The 8,704-nt window shown below is 31.6% G+C and overlaps 1 pseudogene across 1 annotated transcript; it reads right to left on the bottom strand.

Moving 5' to 3' along the window:
- Positions 1–3,597: 3,597 nt before the first annotated feature.
- LOC143598151 (myb-related protein 308-like) lies at positions 3,598–5,198 on the bottom strand (annotated as a pseudogene). The gene is made up of 2 exons (XR_013147060.1): positions 4,832–5,198; positions 3,598–4,382 (listed from the first exon to the last, which is right to left on the bottom strand). The product of XR_013147060.1 is annotated as a myb-related protein 308-like (transcript).
- Positions 5,199–8,704: the final 3,506 nt, after the last annotated feature.

Below are 8,704 nucleotides of genomic sequence, written 5' to 3'. Positions count from 1 at the left end.
AAGCTCATCATAGGTTCGGTTTATACCCGATTCCACCTGGATCTCGTGATTTAAACGGTTTAACGGTGTCGGCTCGTCGTTTCGCAACTATATCTAACGGGTTAAGCTCATACAATATTAAACTATCGTTACCTCGGGTCGGTGCTCGGTTTCCTTCTTGATTTCAGCTAGGGATAAGGAAGAACTAGAGAGAAAGCTTAAGTGTGTGTTTTGGATTGTGTATGGAATATGGGAAATGGATGATTAAAGGTTTATATATTTAGGTATCATGGGCTTAAGCCCATGGACTCTACTTCTTTCTTTTATACCCAAAGTCCATAACCCATATTCATTTAACCCAACACTAGCCCAACCCATTTCTATTTATTTAAACCGATAACGACCCACAGTAGAATAGACGAAATTTATATTATTATTATTATGATCAAAAGTAGGATGTTACAATAAAGGAGCTAATAAACAAACACTACTCCACTACTCTAAATTCTATGAATGGAAACATGCAAACTACATTTAAAGGTGCATAACTTAAGCAAGCAAGTTAAACATTGTTGCAATTGAACATGGTAAGCTTAACATGCTGCTGATCATGTGTTCGGCATGTATCAGTGTGCTAGTTAAAGCCGCACTACCTACGTGACAGTGGCATGATGTTTACCAGATGGTTGCATAGATCTGGAAATGTTTGTTAACATGATACTAGGTAATACAAAGGAAATTATTCTTGTTTTCTTTCCTGCTTTGAAAAAAGTTTTAGCACACTAGTTTTTCTTCTCTCGAATATGGTTATGCTAGCTTAATACAGAAAAAAAAATGTTTATATATTATGCGTGATATCAAACAATATAATGTCAGAGTGGTGTTAACACATAAAAATATTGTAACCTGATATAACTCATTAAACAACAAGTCTCAATAAGGTTCATAAAGGTGAATTAGGCAAAGTTTTATTAAACATAATTCATTAACGTGACTTATTATAATTTAACATGACAATTCTACACTGGAATATAACTCGTTAAGACAAGTGTCAAAAAAATGAGAAGATATTATCTATCTGAATATAAAGTCTCAATTCCAACAAATAAAAAGCAAGTTAAAAGAGAAGATATTTTCTTAAATGGTTGATTATGAGATATTTTGATTTTACTTTAAATTTTTTATTTAGTTGAGTTGTGTATATTTCGATACATATAAAAGATACCCCCAAAAAGTTTTTTTTTATATTTGTTCCATATAGTCTGCTTTAACTCGAATGAATGTTCAGAAGAAACATCACTTAAGTTATAACCTGTTAAGACATAACAATGCCCAGTATGACCCATAATAGTGAATTAGGCGAGTTTCACAAGCACAACTAATATAGTCACAACCATAAAAATGTAATTTTAGTTCTCTATTAGTTAGTTAAAATTTGTAATTGTACATTAGTTCTTTAAAGCTCGTTAAATAAAGACTGAAATACGATTTATTTTTTAATCCAAACTATTTAATATTACTATTGACATTGACATTGAGTTATAATATAATGATACTATTTAGTTTTGCTTTAGAACGTTTCACACCACCTCTAAACCAACTTAATATAACATTAAATTTGCCATTATTGTGATGTTGTCGGAGATAAGACTTGATGGAAAGTAAAGAAAAAACTCTCAAAAAGAATAGAGATGCATTGAAAGTCAGATGTGTTAGAATTAGCGATGAGGAAGGACTGTTATGGTGGGTACTTTAAGTTTTAGATTAGGGAATAAAGAATACACATGGGTGCCCATTAGAATACAAGCAAATACTAAGAACCAACTTTTATATAACTAAAGAAAACCCACCTTGTAAAGAAACTAAAGTTTAGAAAGTAGTAAATTTAATGTGTTAAAGCATTTTTAATAGGTTTTTTATTTTTAAAATTTAACTAAAAAAACATAATTTTTTTAATTTATACATCATTTTTTAAAAACCTCTCACAACTCATTCTCCATTCTCTTTATATTCTTTTTTATTATTTTTTTCTCTTTCTTTCATTTATAATCTTAACTCCTAACTATTTTATCTTATTATCATTTTCAATATAAATTGATTTCTAATATATATTTATAGAATAGTAGTTGGATATGGATTGTTGTGACAATACTCTAAATTTGAAGGCTTCATATATCATTTCACTAAAATTTATAAATGAAGTTTGGAGATAGGGAACAAGTTGGAGTAGTTATTTAGATGATTATTCTAAATTTTAGAAATGGAGATGAGTATGGTGAACCGATTGAGAATGCTCTTATATTTATGACTATGTCAAAACAATTTGCTCATACGGATCCAAGGTTAGGTATGAGGATTTCTCATCTATGGTGTGTTTTCTTTAGAGAATTAACGAAATGAAGATAATTGGATGAGTCAGCGGTCCGCCGATTATTTAAATAGTCATTCAAAATGAATTAGATTAAAGCACTTTACTTATAGTTTGACATACTTTAGAAAATGTAATTTCTTCCTCTCTTCTATTTTTATACTTCTAAACCTATATCAATTTATATTATATGACTAAAACTCTTAACCATTTTAAAAGTAACAAATTTACTATTACTAAATTCCTTAATTTCGATATGCTACGTCTCCTTTAGTTTAAAAAAAAGAAAGAAATAGTATTAGTTGCATTTCAATTTCATAGATTATTTTCCAAGTCATTGTCACAAGTCATAACATTGTTATCCATTTAAGATATTTAATTATTAAAGAAAAGGGTTGGCCAGTATAAACTAAGGCTGAGGGGTGTGGGGCTTCAACGGGGCGCTAGAGCCCTTTCGCTCGCGCCCCAGGCGCTAACACCACACCACCGGGGCGCTAACGGGGGCGCTAACGCGAAAAACAATGCAGGCGTGAGCTGGTTAGCGGGAGAAGAGAGAGAGGAGCACACCTTTTGAGGTATTTTGGACCGTTAAGAGCCGAAAAAAACAAAAAAAAAATATATTTTCTATATAGGTTTACGGAAAAGAGCCGTTGAGCTCATATTAAATTAAAAAAAAAAATTTTCTTAAACTATAAATATATACCTTTATAAAATATACTTCATTTCACAATTATACACCTTTCCTCCTAAAATTCTCTCAAAACTAACACAAAAAAAATGTCGTTGTTTGAATATATTTATAAAAAAATAAAAAAAAAAATTTTCGCTGGAGCCCCTGCTGGAGCCCCTCCACACCAGGGGCCAGGGCTCCAACGGGGGCTCCAACAACCCCCTTATCCGGTTTCTCTCTCTGCCACACGTCATAATATTATTGGTTGGAGCCCCCACTAAAGCCCCCCACACCCCTCAACCTAAAGAGAGTTAGGTAGGCACATGGCCCTATATCTCAACTTTTCTATATCTTTCATTGGACTTCTACTGATAATGCTAATCTACTTGTATTGCCATCCATCCAAGGCAAACATTGTGACATATGCTTACCTTTTATTCTAATGGGACAAAATCACTTTATAATTAGTTAAAAAACTATTTTACTAAATAATTTGCATCTAATGGCATCTGGTTCATGTTGCAAAAAGATAATAATCACCTAAAATATTATATCATATCAAGGTACCAAATTCTCATGATTATCATATCAATATGACAATATGCTATACCATAATTTTACAAATCAAATAAAAAGAAAAACATAATACATAAATATATTTTTTCCAGTAATTTGTATCAAAATATTCATTCATAATATTGAGCTTCTATAGTCCAAAACACTAGTTTTCAAACCTAAGAAGTCATAACTTGTGGTTTTACTATTGAACCATTAAGACTGGTGGTACAACTGCACTGCTTGTTAGCTTCTACACCTAAACTGCATGTAAAGCATATAGTGGTACCACTTGAGCTTCTTCCACCTGTCTTTAATGGTTGATGTTGATCATGATGATGGTGGTTGTTATGGTTATGATAATAAACATGTTGATCTTGTGGTTGTGTGTATGATGATGATGAGGATGAAGATGTTGATGATGATGATGATTGGCTGTTGTTTTGTTGATGAGGTGGACTGATTCTTAACTCTAGATTTAAATCCGGACATCTTTCTTGAATCTCTGGTGGTGTGTTCTTGATTTCTTTATGTTTTGATTCATCTCCCACTTCTTCTTTAACTAGATAATGAGTAGTTGGAGTAGGGTTTGCAAAAGATATAGTAGTTGCGGTGACGGTGGTGGCAATATCCGGTAATGAATTATTGTTATTGGTGGCGGTGGTGGTGGTGATGGCGGTATCGTTCACTGGCCGATGAGTTGCGGGGTCAATTCCTCGGTTTAAGAGCTTTCTTCGGATATGGGTATTCCAGTAATTCTTTATCTCGTTATCTGTTCTTCCCGGTAATCTTCCAGCAATCAAAGACCACCTATTTTTGTAATATTTTTTTATTACAGAAGTAAAATGATTAAATATTTTAAAGCTTTTTCAAGAATCTTGATGATTTTTAACGTTTTACCAAGAAGGTTATGGATATTTTCATTTTTCAAATTACACATGGGTAAGTTAAAAAATGAAAATTTAATTTTTTTTTTAAAGAATCTTGATGATTTTTACTTTCCTGTCTTCAAGAAGGCTATGTATATTTTCAAATTATACGAAATTAGGTAAGTAAAAAAATAAAAATAAAAAAACTTGATGATTTTCAACTTGTCTACAAGAAGATCATGAAGTAAAAAAAATAAAAGTTTTGAATTTTTAAAGATTTTATGTGATTTACACCTTGTTACCAACAAGGTTATGGATATATTTTAGGCTATACAAAAAAAAAGAACTTTTAACAAAAATATAAAGAATCTTGATAATATATTAACTTACTTGTTACCAAGAAGGCTATGTAGTTTGATGATGAGTTCATCTTCTTCTTCAGTGAAGTTACCACGTTTGAGGTCAGGCCGGAGATAATTGATCCACCGGAGCCGGCAGCTCTTGCCGCAGCGTAGGAGTCCGGCAGCCTTGGGGAGTGACCGCCAGCAGCCTTCACCATGAGCCCTTATGTGAGAAATTAACCGATCATCTTCTTCTTTGGTCCATGCTCCTTTGTTTGTGTGTGCCTTTTCACAACAAGGTGATCTTCCCATTATTATTATTATTATTATTATTATTATGGGTTACTTCACTTTTTTGTTTTGTGGGGTTGTTAAGAAAGAAAGATTAGCCTTTGGTTCATCTAGAGAAAGCAAAGGCCGGCCACTTTAAGAAGTTGAGGTAGGGTTTTACAATCTTTTTGACTATACATATATATGCATATATGTATATGTTTCTTGACTGTATGGGGGTGGGGTGGGTAGGGGTGGGGGATGTGAGAGAAGAGTGACCCTATGATTTCTTCTAGATGTGAGTTGGTGAGAATTGAGAAAGGTTTGAGGGAGTGGCTAGTGGCATGTGTTATGATGATTATTATAGTATAATAAAAAGAGAAATTACGATTTGCCTCCTTATAGCTTATGTTTATAGGCGAGAGGTTTGCAAGTCCAAGTCTGAAATTTCACGTATTGTTCCCCAGTAGTTTATCGGCGGGGTCAGTCTATCCCCGGTCGTCAATAACGACAGGGGGCTATACGCAAAATTTCGGACCTGGACCTGCAAACGTCTGTCGCCCATAAAGCATGGAGAGGCAAATCATTAATTTCTCTAATAAAAATAACAAATTATATTAAAAATGTTAACTAATGCTCTTTTTGTTTTTAACTTGTCATATTCGATAAAATATTTTTAGAGGATTTTAAAAGAGAAAGAAGGTGAGTTGGAAAAGAAATGATGATTTGAAGAATGGTGGGCCATGTGAGAGGAGGGGGGAGAGAGCTATGTATCATATTAGACACATTATTTACCATAAAAATCACCTTTATCGATGATGGTCTTACATCTAGGAACGTTTAAAGAACAATTTCATATACTTTCAAGTTCAAGAAAATAATAACATGAATAAGATGGTTAGGTTTTTTTAAATGTGAATATCTTAAACACAATTACATGCCTACGGTATTTAGTATATGTCAATTTTCATTTTATTTTATTTTGACACTTCAAAGTAAGGCGACACCAACTCCATCAATAATAAACTAACAGAGTTAGAGTCCCTTAGTTTGGGTGTGGTAAAAGAAAATAAGTTGAAAGTTGGGAATTATTTTAAACATTTCGTTATATGAAAGTGTTCCTGACTAACGAGTAAAACTTTGAAATATTTAAATCCAATAACCTTTACTATTTTAAACACTTTTTGTAAGAAAACACATATAATATATACACACAATTTATTTTTATATTGTTTGTTACTCTTCCAATTTTTTTTCCTCCTTGCATCGACCAACTAGAGCGAAAAGCCTCATTTCGTTGCGGTGTGTTGATGTACTTGGAACCTAGACCAGTTACTTGAGTATGGCGGTTCGATAGCCATTCAATGATAGCATGAGATCCTTGCTTCGATAAGTTACAAGGACGAACGCAAATAACAAGGCGTTGTACTGTGTGTAGTGAGACTAACTGCCCTAAGTTAAATGCTGTCTTATTAATAATCATGAATGATCCTGCTCAGTGTAAGGGTGTTCCCCCTTCTTTGCAGTCTGATTCTCTCTTTGAATATGAGGGTGCTCTCGATTGACATTTATCATCGAATAAGGAATCTTTCATGGATGAGAAGGTTGAGTTACACTACATGGTTGTGTATCTCTTGTCGTTCTTCCTGTTTTTTAAGTATTTCTTCTTTACTAATATCAAGTAATATTTTCTAACATTTAATATAAAAGTTGGATTCATTGAGTGGAAAGAGAGATTATTATCGCACATTTGAGTCGTCCATGAAATTTGTAGGGAGAACTTAAAACTTTTCTTTTCGTCTAGTCTAGTCTATATACTATATATAAAGCATTTGGAATGGTATGTTAAAAGGAGTTGTTTTTTTGTCTTTTTTATTAAGTTTCATATGGTACAATACTTAATGAATTTAGTTTAAGGATATATTAGTTTTTATTAATCTCAACTATCATCTTTTGGTCGTTGTCGATCCCGGTTGCTGAGGGTCTAATCTTTTAACGTATTTGTTTCCAACGACTCGAGACTAACAACATCCTAACATCGTGTTACTTTGGTGTTAGCATAATTACTCTTAAAATTGAATTAACAAAGTGAATCAACGAATTGGTTTTATCAACAGATTTGATAAAATCTAGATAATAAATTGTCAAATCTTGAATCTATCTCAAAGAACTCAAGAGAAAAGTTTGTAACAAAACAACACAAATTCTTCTAGTTCTTGCAAAATGCAATCTAAAATGAATTATCATAATATAAACTAATTAATCAACAAAGATGATTAATCCAAACCAACTGACTGTCTGAAACTTGAATTTATCATCTGAAAATTCAACTTGAGTACATGCGGAATTCATCAAATTGTTTAAGTCAAATACCTAACAAGAACACAATCGGTTATAGTAATTTGTATGCGGAATCCATCAAATTGATGTTCTATCTGATCAATTACACAATTGAATAACAAAACACAAGATAAATCATAAATCTAAAAATAGAGATGTTAATCTAAAGTTTTGGATCTGTTGCAATTGGACCTCTATGTGTTACAAATCTGAAAGTGACAAAATTACAATTACAAGTGGTAGATTAATTTATATGTAGACAAAAGTTCAGAAGCTTGTAAGTTAAGCGCATTGAACTAACGTATTCTAGTTTACATCTTAGACAAATCACATCGTCTCATTGAGATACGGAGACACAAGAAACGTCCAACTTTGAACATTATCGACACATTTTGGGCGTATTAACTATGAATGTGAAGAAAACTTCGCAATTTAACATGTCTCGATCGAAACCGGTCAGAATAGGTGATTTTTTTTGCCATGTTTCTATTGCGATACTGAAAATGAAGTTGTACCGATAAAATGAATAATTACTATTGGCCTCATGTTACATTTATATATACTAATAAATATTTTATAATAGTAATATGCCAAATATTGACTATTATCTTAGAACTTCATAAAAACGAATCGTGAATATTGTAGTCATATTTTAAAATAGCTTTTTCATCACCAAATCCCCAGCTTTCAATCCTTGTATGTTAGGTGTGAATCCACCAACAGAATTTAATGGTCTTTTGCATCATACACCCAAAAATTTACATTAAATACATAACGTTATTCTAATATTTAAGAAGTTGAATTTTTAAATTAAACAATTTATTCAGATAATTTTTTTAAAAATTAAATTTATGTATTTTCTATTAAAAAAACTTATTTAATGAGAGGGTATGAAAAAAATTGATATCATACATATAAATATTCTATAAAGTAAAGATAAAAAATAAAAAATAAAAAATAAAAAATAAAAAATAAGTAAACTTAGAGGGGCAGTGAATTCAAGGAGTGAGGTGGTTGTTTATAAAGTAATGGAAGACAAGGTGTGATTTTTGCCTTATTTCTTGTGCTTACTTTAACTAACTTTTAACTTTTTTTTTTATTATTGTAAATTTAAATATGTTGGTAAAACCTCCGCATTGAATTTTTTATGTGATCTTTTCTTTATCAACAATTAACTTTTTTCATATTCTTTCATATTATTTACTTATTTAGTTCATTTTTCATGATGCTTTTTAGTAGAAAAGAAAATATGTATCTTTTTATTTTGCTTTTCTCCATCATATTATGTTAACTTTATACAAAACAATTTTGG

The sequence above is a fragment of the Bidens hawaiensis genome, unplaced genomic scaffold (assembly GCF_021521415.1).
Source record: "Bidens hawaiensis isolate Kalapana, Puna unplaced genomic scaffold, B.hawaiensis_p1.1 tig00049720_1, whole genome shotgun sequence".
Taxonomy (NCBI): Eukaryota; Viridiplantae; Streptophyta; class Magnoliopsida; order Asterales; family Asteraceae; genus Bidens; species Bidens hawaiensis.
This window is presented reverse-complemented; position numbering and strand designations above follow the sequence as displayed.